This window comes from Schistocerca piceifrons, chromosome 2 (assembly GCF_021461385.2).
Source record: "Schistocerca piceifrons isolate TAMUIC-IGC-003096 chromosome 2, iqSchPice1.1, whole genome shotgun sequence".
NCBI classification, from domain to species: Eukaryota; Metazoa; Arthropoda; class Insecta; order Orthoptera; family Acrididae; genus Schistocerca; species Schistocerca piceifrons.
Window position 1 is genome coordinate 423,041,333 of NC_060139.1, and position 14,688 is coordinate 423,056,020.

A 14,688-nucleotide genomic window follows, 5' to 3' on the forward strand; every position below is an offset into this window, starting at 1 on the left:
CGGCGAGCATGGCGGGAATTTAAATTAATGCATCTGGGAGTTCTAAGGTTACTGTCTGAATACTAACACTTACCGAAATAAAAAGGTGGCGTAGTTTACAGAGATGCATACACCTCGGCTAAGAGCTGATGGACCAGTCCTAGGATAAAGGTAATATCCGGAGTACCACAGGCAAGTGTGAGAGGACCATTGCTATTTACAATATATATAAATGATCTAGTAGAAAGCGTCGGATGCTCTTTAAGACTATTCGCAAATGACGCAGTAGTTTATACCAAAGTAGTATCGCCAGAAGATAGTAAGAATTTGCAGAACGACCTGCAGAGAATTGATGAATGGTGCAGATTCTCGCAGTTCACCCTGAACGTAAATAAATGTAACATATTGCGCATACATAGGAAAAGAAATCAACTACTGTACAGCTACACTATTGATGACCAAGAGCTGGACACAGCGTCTGCCGTAAAATATTTAGGCGTAACTATCCAGAGCGACCTTAAGTGGAATCACCATATAAAACAGATAGTGGGAAAAGCAGACACCAGACTCAGATTCATTGGATCAGCTAGAACTGATAGACATAGAGAAGATCCAACGAAGAACAGCGCGTTTTGTCACGGGATCATTTTGCTGCTGGGAGATCGTTACGGAGATGCTAAACAAACTCCATTGCCAAACGTTACAAGAGATGCGTTGTGCATCACGGAGATATTTACTATTGAAATTTCGGAACAGCACTTTTCAGGAGGAGTAGAACAACGTATTACTTCCCCCTCACATACATGTTGCTTATTGGCCACGAAGAGAAAATTCGAGAAATTAGAGGCAACAGCGACAATCGTTCTTTACACGCACTATTCGCGAGTGGAACAGGGTTGGTGGGACCAGATAGTGGTACCGAAAGTAAACTCCGCCACACACCATTAGGTGGCTTTATGAGTATGATGTAGATGTAGATGCTGATTGCAGAATGGAAAAGGAAAAATAGTCCTCCATAAAATTACAAATTGTCATAGTTAGAAGGTAAGAGAATTTGTATCATGAACCATTCTGCGAATATCTCCACTGGAGCCGTCGATTTAAGCTGTTATACTATGAAAAACTTTAATATTCCTGAATTATATGGTGACATCACTGTAGCCCAGGACGTGTTGCAGTGGGGGCGACGTGCCATCGTTACAGAGAAAGCGTCTGCTGTTGGAAGAGGCTGGACGCTCAGCGAACGTCAGCTCCACCTCCATGGTATAATAAGCTTTGTTTTTCCTCATGTTGAGTTAACAGTGTCTAATCAAGTACATTGGTACAGGTGGTATAACTGATTGGTATTGAGAAAGCTTATTTTGATTTGAGTCAACCTGCACAGACTTAAACGATGGTAGATAATGAGCAACGTTTATGCAATGGCATAAGCTATCATTCCAACTCATATGGGTAAGTAGGATGCTTGGACTATTCCATTGTTCAGTACACTACTGATTTGATTTTCTCGGCGCTGATAACCACTTGGTCACAACGGTGATACGATCAGATTATGTTTGTGTCTTGGAGAATATCAAAATATTAATTGCCGTTAAACCTGAAACTATCGTGACATTCTGAACTGACGTCACGCATAGCAGACAGAATAAATCCTGTGCTGCACAGCGTAACTTCGTTGTGGCAGCTTAGAATTGTATCAGTATTGTCATACTAAGAGGAAGGAGTTACAGTCGTGTGAGCTCCATGAATCCTAATAAAACCAGGTGTAATTTTGTGCAACGACCGTACATCGTAAAATTAAAGGACACTGGGCCTCATCAAGATATAAAGATTTTACCAGCTAATCATATACGGGTGTTCCAACCATTCCCATAGTGTTGCTGCATTAGAATAACTCGTCATCAAAGATGTCATATGTTGGAGCGAACATAGTAATAGCTGCAGGTAATGCCAGGTAAGTTTAACAGGTCGATGATAGGCTGATGAAGATGCAGGACCAACAGGTAGGTCTGCGACTCAATTGAATCACACACCCGTATAAGACTTCCGTTTCCTGATGAAGACAGGTGGTTCATAGTACGTCGTTTGTTAGTTATTTTCTCTTAATTTAAACCGACGTGTTTTGTTTAGATTGGCACCAAAAATATTAAATAAAATTCAGATCAAATACGAGAGAAATAACAGAACTGTTTCAATCCGGCTCAACCTGAAAGGATACCTCATACAATGGATCACATGGCTCACATCATCCGAGTTAGAACATCTCGAAGTCATCTTTCGCGAGAATGGTTTAGAGAAGTGGCAGTGAGCCTGGTCCGTACCACGCCTAGTCGGCGTGGAGCTTTCACTATGGGCTGTAGGGATTGCGAAAACTTTTCAAAGGTTTTCATATAATTTGACGTGAAATATTTGGTAAGTAGTTATTATTATACGCTTTAACTTGCAGTAACTCTGCTTTACAAATTTTTTAAAGATACTTCCCTGGAACCTGTGGGTGCTTAGAAATTTTTAATAACAACAGAGACACAGATGTGGGTGCTAGGAAAAAAATGGTCGACTACCCTTGGTTTAGATCTTATTATAATAGCTAGAAGGCACGCAAGTCAACATCATTTTCGCTTTATCGTGAAAAATATCCAACAAGGTTGGTCATACTCTGCAGAAATATGATGTAAGATATGTTTTTCGACTATCAAGATTAGTGCCCTCTGAGGTTCCTACCTGTCTCCTAAGGTAAGTAGTGGGGTCAATATGACTTCGTATCTCTTTTCGCTTTTCAGAAACCAGAAAGCGATCGACCCCAAGGTTTCTTCATTATACCATTCAGTAATACTCATCTCATTCAGCGTCTGGAAAATGGCGTCTGTAACTCAGATGCGTTCCAAGCAGAGAGCTGCCATTGAGTTTCTGTTGGTGGAAAACTAAAGCCTCGCAGATATTCATGGGCGCTTGCAGGATGTCTACAGAGACCTGGCAGTGAACAAAAACACTGTGAGTCGTTGGGCGAGGCGTCTGTCAGCAGCGCAAAGAGGTCGCGCACACCTGTCCGATCTCCCGCGTGCCGGCAAGCCAGCCACACTCAGCTACGACTCCCACAATGACGGAACTTGCGGACACTCTCATTCAAGTTGGTCGACAGATCACAATCAAACACCTCGCTGCTCAACTGGACATCTATGTTCGTGGTGCTGAGACACTCGTCCATCAGTTGGGGTACTGGTACTCTGGTATTGCAGAACACTTCCTTGGCACCGGTAATTCTAACGAATATAACAACACATTGATTTTAGCATGTACTTCCAGCTACTAGGATAATGCACTAAGGAAACAGCTGATACTGAATTACCGAGTGACCTCGTGAATAGCGGTGGAGGGTTTTCCTTCGTTTCTATGTGGAATCGTGATCTCTCCTTGTTTAAATAATAGGGGACAGAGTTAATGCTGCCTTACCCTTTATTTATTACTATTCACTTCTGAAGCTGGTCATCTGCGGTTGTGTGGTGGTGCTAGTATTTACAGTGTGAAATGTGTGTGTGTATGTGTGTGTGTGTGTGTGTTTGTTATATTTCAGTATATGCTCTGCATACAGTGTTTTTAAATTTGATTGCACAACGCGTCATCGATTCATTTGTGTCTCGATAATGACACTGTATGATCCTGTCAAAATATCGGTGTTGCCGAAGACGTAACCCAGCTTCACTCCCGTAAATTAGTTGGGCAAATTAATATATGTTTTGTTTGGGGCTAGACTTTATAGTCATTATTTGAATCAAACGTCACATCTCTGAAGAAGTAAAACTTTTCGTCCTGTATACGAGCGATACATGTGAAATGGAGGTGAACAGAGATAGAAACTTTAAAAATCAATTTATTAAAAGAATGAAGTGAGTATAAAATACATGAAGGGTCTTGAATCTCAGGGCTCTGTGACTGGGCTGAGACTGCACAATGAGTGGGCTTGTACGACGCTATAGGCTCTCTGATGGGCGAGCTTAGATGTTTGATCTATCCCTCACATTGCACCAGCTATCAATGGTGAAAAATTGGCGGTCGGCTGGTGACTATGTGCAGCATCGTATATAGTGGGCTCCATATGGGCCAGCGGTCGCCGTATGGCATGTGCTTGGCAGCAGTCGGCATCTGAACGATTCGGCTCTTTTGTACGAAACGAGTGAGGAGCATTATTCACACGTCCGAGGCTTCAGAGAACCGGTTGTTAAGTGTCGGGGAATCGATGCGGAGGTATCTCAGGTAAACTTTCGGATGAGGGGTCTAACGTCGTCTTCGTATCAAGAGTAGCACTGAATGTAATAGAATAGAAATATTCTTGAAAAAGAGCATCAGACTGGAATGAAATTCTTCACAGCCTATAATGTGAATTGGTATAGCAAGGAATAGAAAAATGAGCGTGAGTAAAATAAGCATGAAGAAAGAGTGCACACAGAAGCTTCATTACCAACTCTCCATACAGACTTCCGACAGCGAAAGGAAGTCGTTTCCTACCGTAGAAAGCCTTAAGGTGTCCAGAGCTCCAGTGCTCACTAACTATGGTCGCTCTCTTAAGAAATACTAAGCTGGCGTCATGTCCCTCCTGTCAAACACCAACCTTTCGATGCAAGATTTCCAGTGGACAATGGTAAGCTATCCGCACGTCCACTCCGAACACTACTCGCCTTTCGGGGAAGGTTTTCCCATCAACGCCAACAGAAGTTTAAACCTCTTCTTTTGTAAGTACGGGGGACGTTCAGTAAGTAAATCAAGACATATTTTCTGAAAGCACGTCGGTGTTATTCAGGATGCTAGTACACGATATTATTCTCCACTCGTTTCGCTACAAAACCCAGTTTTTCAACATAACCTCCCTTCAATGAGACGACCTTACGCCAATTCACATGTGCCTGTATGTTCGCATGGCACCACTCTATTGGTCGACGTTGGAGTCAACGTCTTGCTGTACCAATAAGTTCCCCATCATCCGTGTACAGATCCTTCATTGTGCCAAACAGATGGAAGTCGGAAGGTGAGGAATCCAGCGAACACACACTTTTGAGTACGAGTACTGCAACTGATGGACGAGTGAGTCAGCACTACCAACAGAAATGGCCAGTTGAGAAAGGAGGTGTTTGATTGTGATCCTTGGATCTCCTCGAGTGAGAATGTCTGCACATTCCATCATTGTGGGAGTCAGAGCTGTGTGCGGCCGGCCGACACGCGGGAGATCGGACAGGTATGCGCGCCCTCTTTGCGATGATGACAGACGCCTCGTCCAACGATTCACAGTGTCTTTTCAGTGCCAGGTCTCGGTAGACATTCTGCAAACACCCATGAATATCTGCGATGTTCTCCTTTTCCGCCAAAAGAAACTCAATGACATCGTTCTGCTTGGAACGCACCTTCGTTACAGAAGCCATTTTGAAGGTTACGTATAGCGTCGCCCCAACTTTTGGTGCCAAAGCGGGAATATTCCGCGATGACACTGAACAAATTTTGGCAACTAACTGGGCGACAAAACTATTGGACACCCCACAGAATGGAAGAGCACATCAGTCATTCTGAATCATTCTATCACATGTACTAGCGAAGGATATTAAATCAATTGGTATATATAAAACTGAAGTTATATGGCCTGAAGTCGACAGTGAGAGTCATTATAAAAGCCAATAACTGAGTGTTTTACGCCAGACAACTATAACAATAGAAAGAAACTGGGCGATGAAAATATGGGACGTCTCTTGGAACAGAAGAGCACTTCAGTCATTCTGAAGACAGTATTATGGAAACGTAGTAGGGTTAATTGAAAATTAGGTGCTAGAAGCGATGTTGCGAGAAATATTTGACATAGTACTGAATGACCCATGTCGAAACAAAACAGAAGTAGTAACTGGCGTTTCCTTATGATCAGTAAGGCCCTTGCGCTAGCTAAATATAAAAAAAAAAAGTTCACCTTTTATGTAAGATGTATAAACAGTGAAAGCACGCAAAGGCTTCAAGGAGACTACAAACAAGGCAGACAGTGGTCAGTTTAATGGGGAACGGTGGAAGAATAATAACATGATAGTAACATGATAGAAAAAATGGAGTAATCAAATAAGAGACGACCTTTCTGTAAAAGAAAAAGGGAAAGGAAAAGATACGAGGTACTAGAGTACACTTATAGGAAGTAGAATGTAGGGAGCGAAGGATTATCTGTGGGTTGAGCTGCACTTAAGTGAGTCGAATGACATGAGAGAGAAGCAGTAACCGAGCAGTGAGTGGCCCAGGGTTTCAGTTTATCTACCACATTACTCATTCTTTACATGGAACTAGTACTAACGGAAACCAAGGATAAATTCATGCAAGGAAATAAAAACTTCAATGTGAGCTGATGGGATTCTAATCGTATTAGACGCGGCAAAGATTTTAGATGACAAGTTGAAAAGTTAAGATAGTGGCACGAAAAGAGGAAATAAGACCAACATCAGCAAAACTAGAATAAGGATGAGATTAGCTAGATTAAATGAGGAGATTTTGAGGGAGTTAGATTAGTGACTGTGAGAATCAACGTAATACAGGAATTATGTTATTTTGGCTGTAAAATAAGTGACGGTGTCCAGTGTGAAGTGGATGTAACCTACATACTGGAATTAGCAAGAAAAACGTTTCTGAGAAAAAGATATTTGTTAACATCAAATATCAACTTAACTGTTTGCAAACCATTTCTCAGATTATTTGGGATGTAGCCTTATTATAAGCGGCGATCAAAAATATTCCTCTCGAAGACAATAGAATCCAAAATCAGTATGCCAATTAGGCGAAATCGCCGTGAGCATTGAGGCAATCTTCTCACCAACACACCAGACTGAAAACAGCCTCCACGTAAAACATCGTGTCCAGCTGCTTGGTGAAGTCCGTAACTAGCTGCTGCACATCCTCGTGCGACAGCAAACGGTGTTTATTAAGTGAAGGAAAAGATGATAATCGCGTGGGGAGTGATCAGGACTATAGGGCAGGTGCTCGATTGTCTCACACTTGAGTTCGCGTAGCTTCTGCCGTTCGACATCTGCGATATGGGGCGTCATGTATCGAATCGTGACCACCTTGGAACTTGGTGCACCATTCCACAACGGTGGTCTTTGGCAGATATGCTGCCTCATTCGCATTCTCCATTCTCTGATGGCTGTCTACCGGCGTTTGTCCTTCGACAGCCATGAAAAGAATAGCAGCACGTTGGTCCTGTTTGGATGCATTTGGTAATAATGTTGTCACAATTCACGTTACCGCAAGCACTCCTCAAAAGCTTTTGCCAAACTAATTTCTTGCGTGCATGTCGGTACTCGCACTGTGATCGCGCTACCTTGCATGTACGCTGCACCAACGCCTTCTAAGGGAAACTTTCTGATCGCCCCTTGTATTTAGAAATGAAATGTTGGTGATTAGCAGTACAGACAAGAGGAGACTAGAAGCTTTCAATATATGGTGTTATAATACGTTACTAAAGAGTATATGTGTAGATCGAGGAATTAATGAAGAGGTAGCGAATGGAATCCGAAATTAAGAGCTTTGTGGGACAAGTTACAATACGAGACCGGAATAGAAGGGAGAACCGATAGAGGTACTCAGGGTACCCTCCGCCACACACCGTCAGGTGGCTTGCGGAGTATGAAAAAAAATCATGATGAAAAGAAATGGGGCAGAATGTCGTATATTGACGATATATTGACCAGTATTATGTTAAGCTTAATGCTGTTGGAAACCAGCGAAAACATTCCAAGATAGGAAATCAGAGCCACATCACAGAGTGAACGCAAAGTGTCGGCGTTTAACTTACCGGAGGTAAACAGTAATGCGAACTGCAGACGCTCTGAGGAGCTGTCACCGGGGAGAAGTTTCGCTTCAGGGAATTAAATAGTAGCCCCACCCACCGACAAGACGCCATTGTAATGCGTTCTTGCAAGTCACAATAGCAAGGGCGGTGACGTTTAGCTACCTGCTGAACGCTGTTGCTACCAAACCTGGAGTGCTGCTCTCAACGTTCGTAATTTACAGTACTGCTAGTAATTGTCATTTCTGTTACCTGTCACCCCACGAACTCAGCAATTGACTTCTATTGTGCAGCCAGTTGCTTCCTTCGCTTTTCCTAATGTTTTAGAGTTATCCACCTGTGTATTAGTTAGTCTGATTGCAGGCAAATATTGTTTGTCAGACCCCTGGGTGTCGTTGAGTCTTCTGATGCGAGTATAAAGTGTCCCCGAGTCCAAATCTCTCTTAGATGCTCTGTGATGGTGTTTGGCACTGATCCTTGCAATCATCTGCCTTTATTGGAAGTTTGTCTTTCTGCATTTGTCCTTAACCGCTCGGAAATTGCAGACTGACACCTGTAACCCCCTGTCTTCCCTCTATACTATGTTCGTTCAGGACAACAACCTAAGTCGTAAAGGAAAAGTCATTCGTACTTTAGTTGTGAAGCGTGGGATCGCGCGTGTGCACACAGCTCTCTCTCTCTCCCTCCCTCCCTCCACCCCCCTCTCTCTCTCTCTCTCTCTCTCCCTCTCTCTCTCTCTCTCTCCCTCCCCCCCCCCTCTCTCTCTCTCTCTCTCTCTCTCTCTGTGTGTGTGTGTGTGTGTGTGTGTGTGTGTGTGTGTGTGTGTGCGCGCTTGTGTTGGTGGGTGGGTGTGTCGGTGGGTGAGAGGGTTTGTCGGAGGGGGAGGAGGATGTGAGCTGCAGTATGCATGCAGAGACGAAGACACTTACACAGGACAGAATAGCATGAAAAGTTCGGTCGACCCTGACGTCGAACTGAGGACCACACCAACAACACATGGGAATTCGTAGTGCAACACTACTGGCGCGCTTCACAAGAAACTGTCTGTTCAGGACGCACTTACGCAATACTATAATTTTTTCTTAGCTTCAACAATTGTAGTAATTTATCTTTGATAATGAACACGTATTACTGTAAATATATTTATCTGAATCATTAAATTAGTTCAGGCCCTATGTTTTGATGCTCGTTTTCAACAATATACTCGAATTGCGCCTTTATCACCTCAAAAAGCACTCTGTCAACAGAAAATTTGCATATGCTATACAACTGTTGATCTCCGACTTATATGGATAACCTATGAAATTATCACAGTCCAGTGTAGCAGGTATAATGAAGTATTAATCACACAGGTATTGTGGAGCACAGTGTTTCAGAATCCTTGAAAAGCTTCTTTTTCTGCTTCATTTGTCTGTTGGATAACTTTCTATCTGCTATGGTCCACAGGCTTGCTCAGAGCTACCGCGTGAGTCGTTTTATGTACATTGTCGATGGATGTTCGTTTCGCCTTCTCCAGTTCCCTTCCGTATTTTCATGTATCGCTACTGAAAGTGACGTTGCAATGTCAACATGTCTGTATCTTTAGCAGCTGTTAAATACTTTCGTCACTACGCTTTGAAGACATTCTTATTTCCTACATACAGCAATCTTACTCTAGCACAGTGAATTTACTTTTGCAGATCAGAACTTGTCCTGTGAACGTCTTGTTCTTCTGTGTGTGTGACAAATTTAAGGCGTTGTAGACGTAGAGTGTGTTCAAGTATTCGAACGTAATAAAGTAAGTTAACGAGTTAGAACACTCGCTTTGCCAACGGAATGTCTTTCTTACCACTAGCTGCGTGGCCGTGCTCGACCAGAGGACAGAAAAACTTACAGGACGGACAGAGCCGAGTGTCTTTTGTCAGCGTCTGTGAACTCTGACGTCAGCAGGAAACAGTTCCAATAAAAGAGTGTCGCCTTCAGAGGGAACTTGTCTCGGTGAAAGGGCCGGCTCGGCGGCGCGTCGCACACGTCCCGAGTGCCGGAGTGTTCCGCGCGGTCGGGTTCGTTTCGTCCCCTCCGCCGTTGCCATCAGCAGCAGCTGCCTCGTGCAACGGGCGTCGCAAAGCAAGAGCTGGATCCACCTCCTGATAATCACAATTTTACAATATATCGTAAATACTGTTAAGGCCAATATGTCATATTCAGAACGTAAAACTCACGCTTCCGTACCTCAAAGAGTAGATTCGTTTCTCAGTATATGTAAGTTACTACACAAACTTTCGTAATTTGGTATTACTTCGAAGTACAGAAGAGATGCATTTACTTTTTTATCACGGTAAAAGGGAAGTCACCGTTCGCACGATGGAAGAAAACAACATGATACGAGCAAAAAAAGATAATATTGTACTTGGGGATAATGTCAGCCAATAATTAATATAGAAGGTTGCAGATTATGGCACCCCATCGTAAAATTAGCGCCAGTACATCTTATACAGATGTGCCTTCCTCAGCTCAACATCGACTGTAAGTATTCTCAAGTTCCGACTAGCTTCCACCTACTGCTTTTATTTCCTCTATATTCTCTTAATATGTTGTGAGTTGCAAAAATCCTACCTTTTCACCGTTGTTTGTCCGCAGCACGTTGTCTTACGGTAGCGTTCTCGCTTCCCTCGGACGGGGTCCCGGATTTGAGTCCCGGCGAGATGAAGGATTTTCCCTGCCTCGAGATGACTGGGTGTTGTTGTCTTGTCTTCATCATCATCATTCATCCCAATTACGGCCGGAGGAAGGCAATGGCAAATCACCTCCGCTACGACCTTGCGTAGACGGTGGTGAGGGTTTCCCGCATCGTTCCCTACGCTCCTCGGAGTATGGGACCTCATCATCATCACCGTTGTTTTCTAAGTGAATTTGCAGGTGCGTTTTATTGCCTTTGAATCACGTATGTCAAATACAAATATTTGAAGGCCATACAGAATTTCTGCGTCTCCTTCACACGACTTTCTCGACATGTGCATGTGGATTTCCATCCACAATTACACAGTTCCAGTGACATGATTTCGAAATGATATATCCTCCTCTTGGACCTCTGATACTGAAGGAAAATACACGCTATAACAGTGGCGAAAAGATTAGCTATTGCTTTTGGGACAACTATATTGGCTTGAAATGGCAGTTCAAAGCAGCTACTGCATCAAAATCTAACATAATATCAGATGTTTTCCACGCTACAGTACTGCAGTACTGCGTAAGTTATGTAGATGACCAACTAATGTTTCTTTCTCTGGGTAACTTAAAAGTTATTTAGGACGGAACTGCTGTAACGATAGGACGGTATGAAGATAAGGACAACACAACACCCAGTCGAGGGCGCCCATATACGGAAGCAAGTGACCACCCTAGCTCTCATTGAAAGGAAAAAAAAGTATGTAATACTATCAGGTATGATTTAAAAGTCGACATTACGCAGGTTTTAACTGGGTCGAAAATGGAACATTTTATGGCTACAGAGAAGTAGCCACTCGTCTTGCAAAATATTAAACATACTTCATATCCTAGGTCCCCTCCTCTACAGACTATCGTATGGGTGCTCCTACACCAAGTCGACGAGCTGAGAAAATCTCCGGCCCAACCGCACAAAGCCGGACCCCTTCGGTTAACAACCTGTCGCCATAACTGCGGAGTTACGGAGGCGGACTTCTTCACCCCCATAGGAGCGACATATCTTTCGGAAACACGTAGACATGACCCTAGTACTTTGCCTGAAGATTAAGATTAGAAAAGTAGTCAAAACGTAGTGACATGTTGACGCCACGATTCCTCTGATGAACTGAGAAAGTTTCGTCATCGTTAACCAGTGTTTGTATGTTAGCAAGATTGGTTGCTCAACTTCTAAAGAAATTTTTAGCAGTTACGATATTAATATAAATGCCATTTCTAACATTATTACCTATATTCATTTAGTAAAATATCTCTTCATAACAGGGATAATAATATTATGAAAAGAATAGTTGCTGCTCACTATATAGCGGAGACGCTGAGTGGCAGATAGAAACAACGAAAAGTCTGTCCAAAAGTGAGATTTTGGCCAACAAGGCCTTTGTCGAAAATAGACAGCATACACACACACGCAAACGCAACTCACAAACATGACAACAATCTCTAGCAGCTGAAGCCACACTAAGCAGTCTGCACAAAAATTCCACGGAACAGTGGCCACAACTGGGTTCCAAATTTCTGTAAGAAGACGTACTATTTTAAATGCCGGATCAAGTTCCAACCATCAACCTTTGATCACCAAACTCGGCAAAATTGCACAAGCAGACAAATTCATGTATCCAGGAGATATTATTGAACCAGTGGGATACAACCGAGAAGCTAACACAGAAAGAAAATTAAAAGTACAAAGCGCATACACACTCATGTGAAACAGATACAACCAAGACATTTATGTCACAAACGGGAAAATTACGAAGTAATAATGCAGTTCATAAATTGAAGTTCTTTATGCATCTGGAACTGTGATAATGGATGCAGAACAGAACAGAAATTATTGAAGGTTAGGAAAGGAAAACTTTCAGAAAAACCTAAGGATTAAAGAGCTAAAATGAAATTGGGATAAAAAAATGAATGACTGGACACTTACCTATTTACATAAAATTAAAGGATACCGTTAGGAATGGGTCATTATAGTTTAACAGTAATCTGTGTAGAATGGACAAACAATTGATTCTAAGACTATAGCCATAGCCTTATTAGTGACAAACTACAACTGGGTAACTTAAGTTAGTAAAGACTTAAAGGAAACTGGAACTGAAGGTAGCACGAAGTACAACAACGTTTTTTCACAAACACAAATTTGCTGAGGAGCCTACCACATGAAATTCTGGATGGGTAGGAGTAAGTAAAAAAGAAAAACATAGTGAACCAATAGTGGAACAGTGGATGGTAAGGGGATTAAAGAAGTATAATTAAGTTCAGATAGGTTCCTTAGTAATACACAGCATAAAGAATTCTTCGTGACAACCTATCTGATAGATTGTGGTCACAGATATTACTAAAATTAAAACTAGAAAAGAAAAGATGATAAGCCGGCCGGTGTGGCCGAGCGGTTCTAGGCGCTTCAGTCTGAAACCGCGCGACCGCTACGGTCGCAGGTTCGAATCCTGCCTTGGGCATGTATGCGTGTGATGTCCTTAGGTTAATTAGGTTTAAGTAGTTCTAAGTTCTAGGGGACTGATGACCTCAGATGTTAAGTCCCATACTGCTCAGAGCAATTTGAACCATTTGAAAAAGATAATAGAAACGTTTGGAATGTGATAATATAGAAGTACTTTTAAAATTGGATGGACTTATAAGATATGAGTTTCCCCGCAGAATCGATGAAGAAAGAAACATATAGGAAGCAGTGAGAAGAAGAAGGGACAGCATGGTAGGACGTGTGTTAAGGTATCAGGGAATAACTGCCACCTGACTAGAGGGAGTTGTAGAGGGTAAAAACTGTAGGGGGAGAAACAGGATTGGAATGCATCCAACAAATAATTGAGGCTGTAGGATGCAAGGTGTACTGTGAGTTTAAGAGGTTAGTACATGACAGGAATTTATGGTGGACAGCAGTGAGACGGTGGGTGACTCGAGATAAAACAAAACAATGCAACAACAACAACAACAAAAAGCTGAAACACAGTGGAAAGGACAGGGAATGGAAGGGACATCTAGGTAATGGATTCGAAGGTATGGTGTCAGCGGCCACTCCCGCAATACAGTAACCTTTTGCTCTTAGTCCCACTGGGTCTCCAGCAGTTACCGTCCAGTACAGTGCTGTCATCGGGGGCGTTTCTGGTTATTCTATTTACAGTACCTCATCTCTGACTGCGACATTTCTTAGGAAGCTCTTGATACCATCACGTCGGAGTAATCACCTTGTGCTACCGTTCGAGGGCAGCCACTGTGCGTGACCTACTTGTCGGCGCGGCTGCTGGAGTGTCCTTTGTGGCGCCGGTTGTGAGGCCTTGCAGACGGGGCCTGCTATCGCTAGTAGGGAGGTGCCCTCAGGAAGCAGGGGTGAGCCGGGGCAGGTCTTTTGAAAGGCCGCATAGCTGTGTTCTTGAGCGCGGCTCTTATCTGCTTCACGGCGCGCTGCAGCCGTTGCCTCTGCGGCTGCGCCGTGCCTCGGCACTCCCCGAGATGGAACATGTCCTCCCTGCCTTCATGGTTTTACATTCCGAAGCTAGCTAATGGATCATTTTACTACCTCTGAACAAGAAGACTGTGACTTTTATATATCCGAAGAGTTCTGTATAATGAAATACTTTCGTCGGTAGGATTGCTCTTTTTCTATGGGGAAGTGTTCTACATCTACATATAAATTCACACCTGTCCTCTGAAAACTACCGTGAAGTGGACGGCAGGGGGTATTTCCCATTTCTCGTTCCACTGGCATATGGAGTGTGATAACAATGACTTTAAACACTCTGTGCGCTCTGCATGTCTGGAAAGCTTCTGCCATGATGTTAGATTTTGATACAGTAGCTACCTTGAACTGGCATTTCAAGCAACTGTAGTTGTCCCATAAGCAACACTTCGAAGTCTCAGAGCTAATCTTTCCGCCACTGGTATAGCGTGTAGTTTCCTTCAGTATCAGAGGCCCAAGAGGAGGAAATATCATTTCGAAATCAAATGACTGGAACTCCATTCATGGTTCTTTGTAACTGTGAATGGAAAGTCATATGCACATGTCGAGAAAGTCGGATAAAGGAGACGTAGGAATTCTGTCGTCAAGATCCTTACAGCGGCGATGATACTACAACGCTCTTAGATAATCCACATAAAGACGGCACAAGAAAAATTTTAAGTGCGGTTTCGTGAGGTAGTTACCATTTGTCTCCAAGTGTCTGCTATTTCAGTTTTCTCATCTAAGTGGGTGA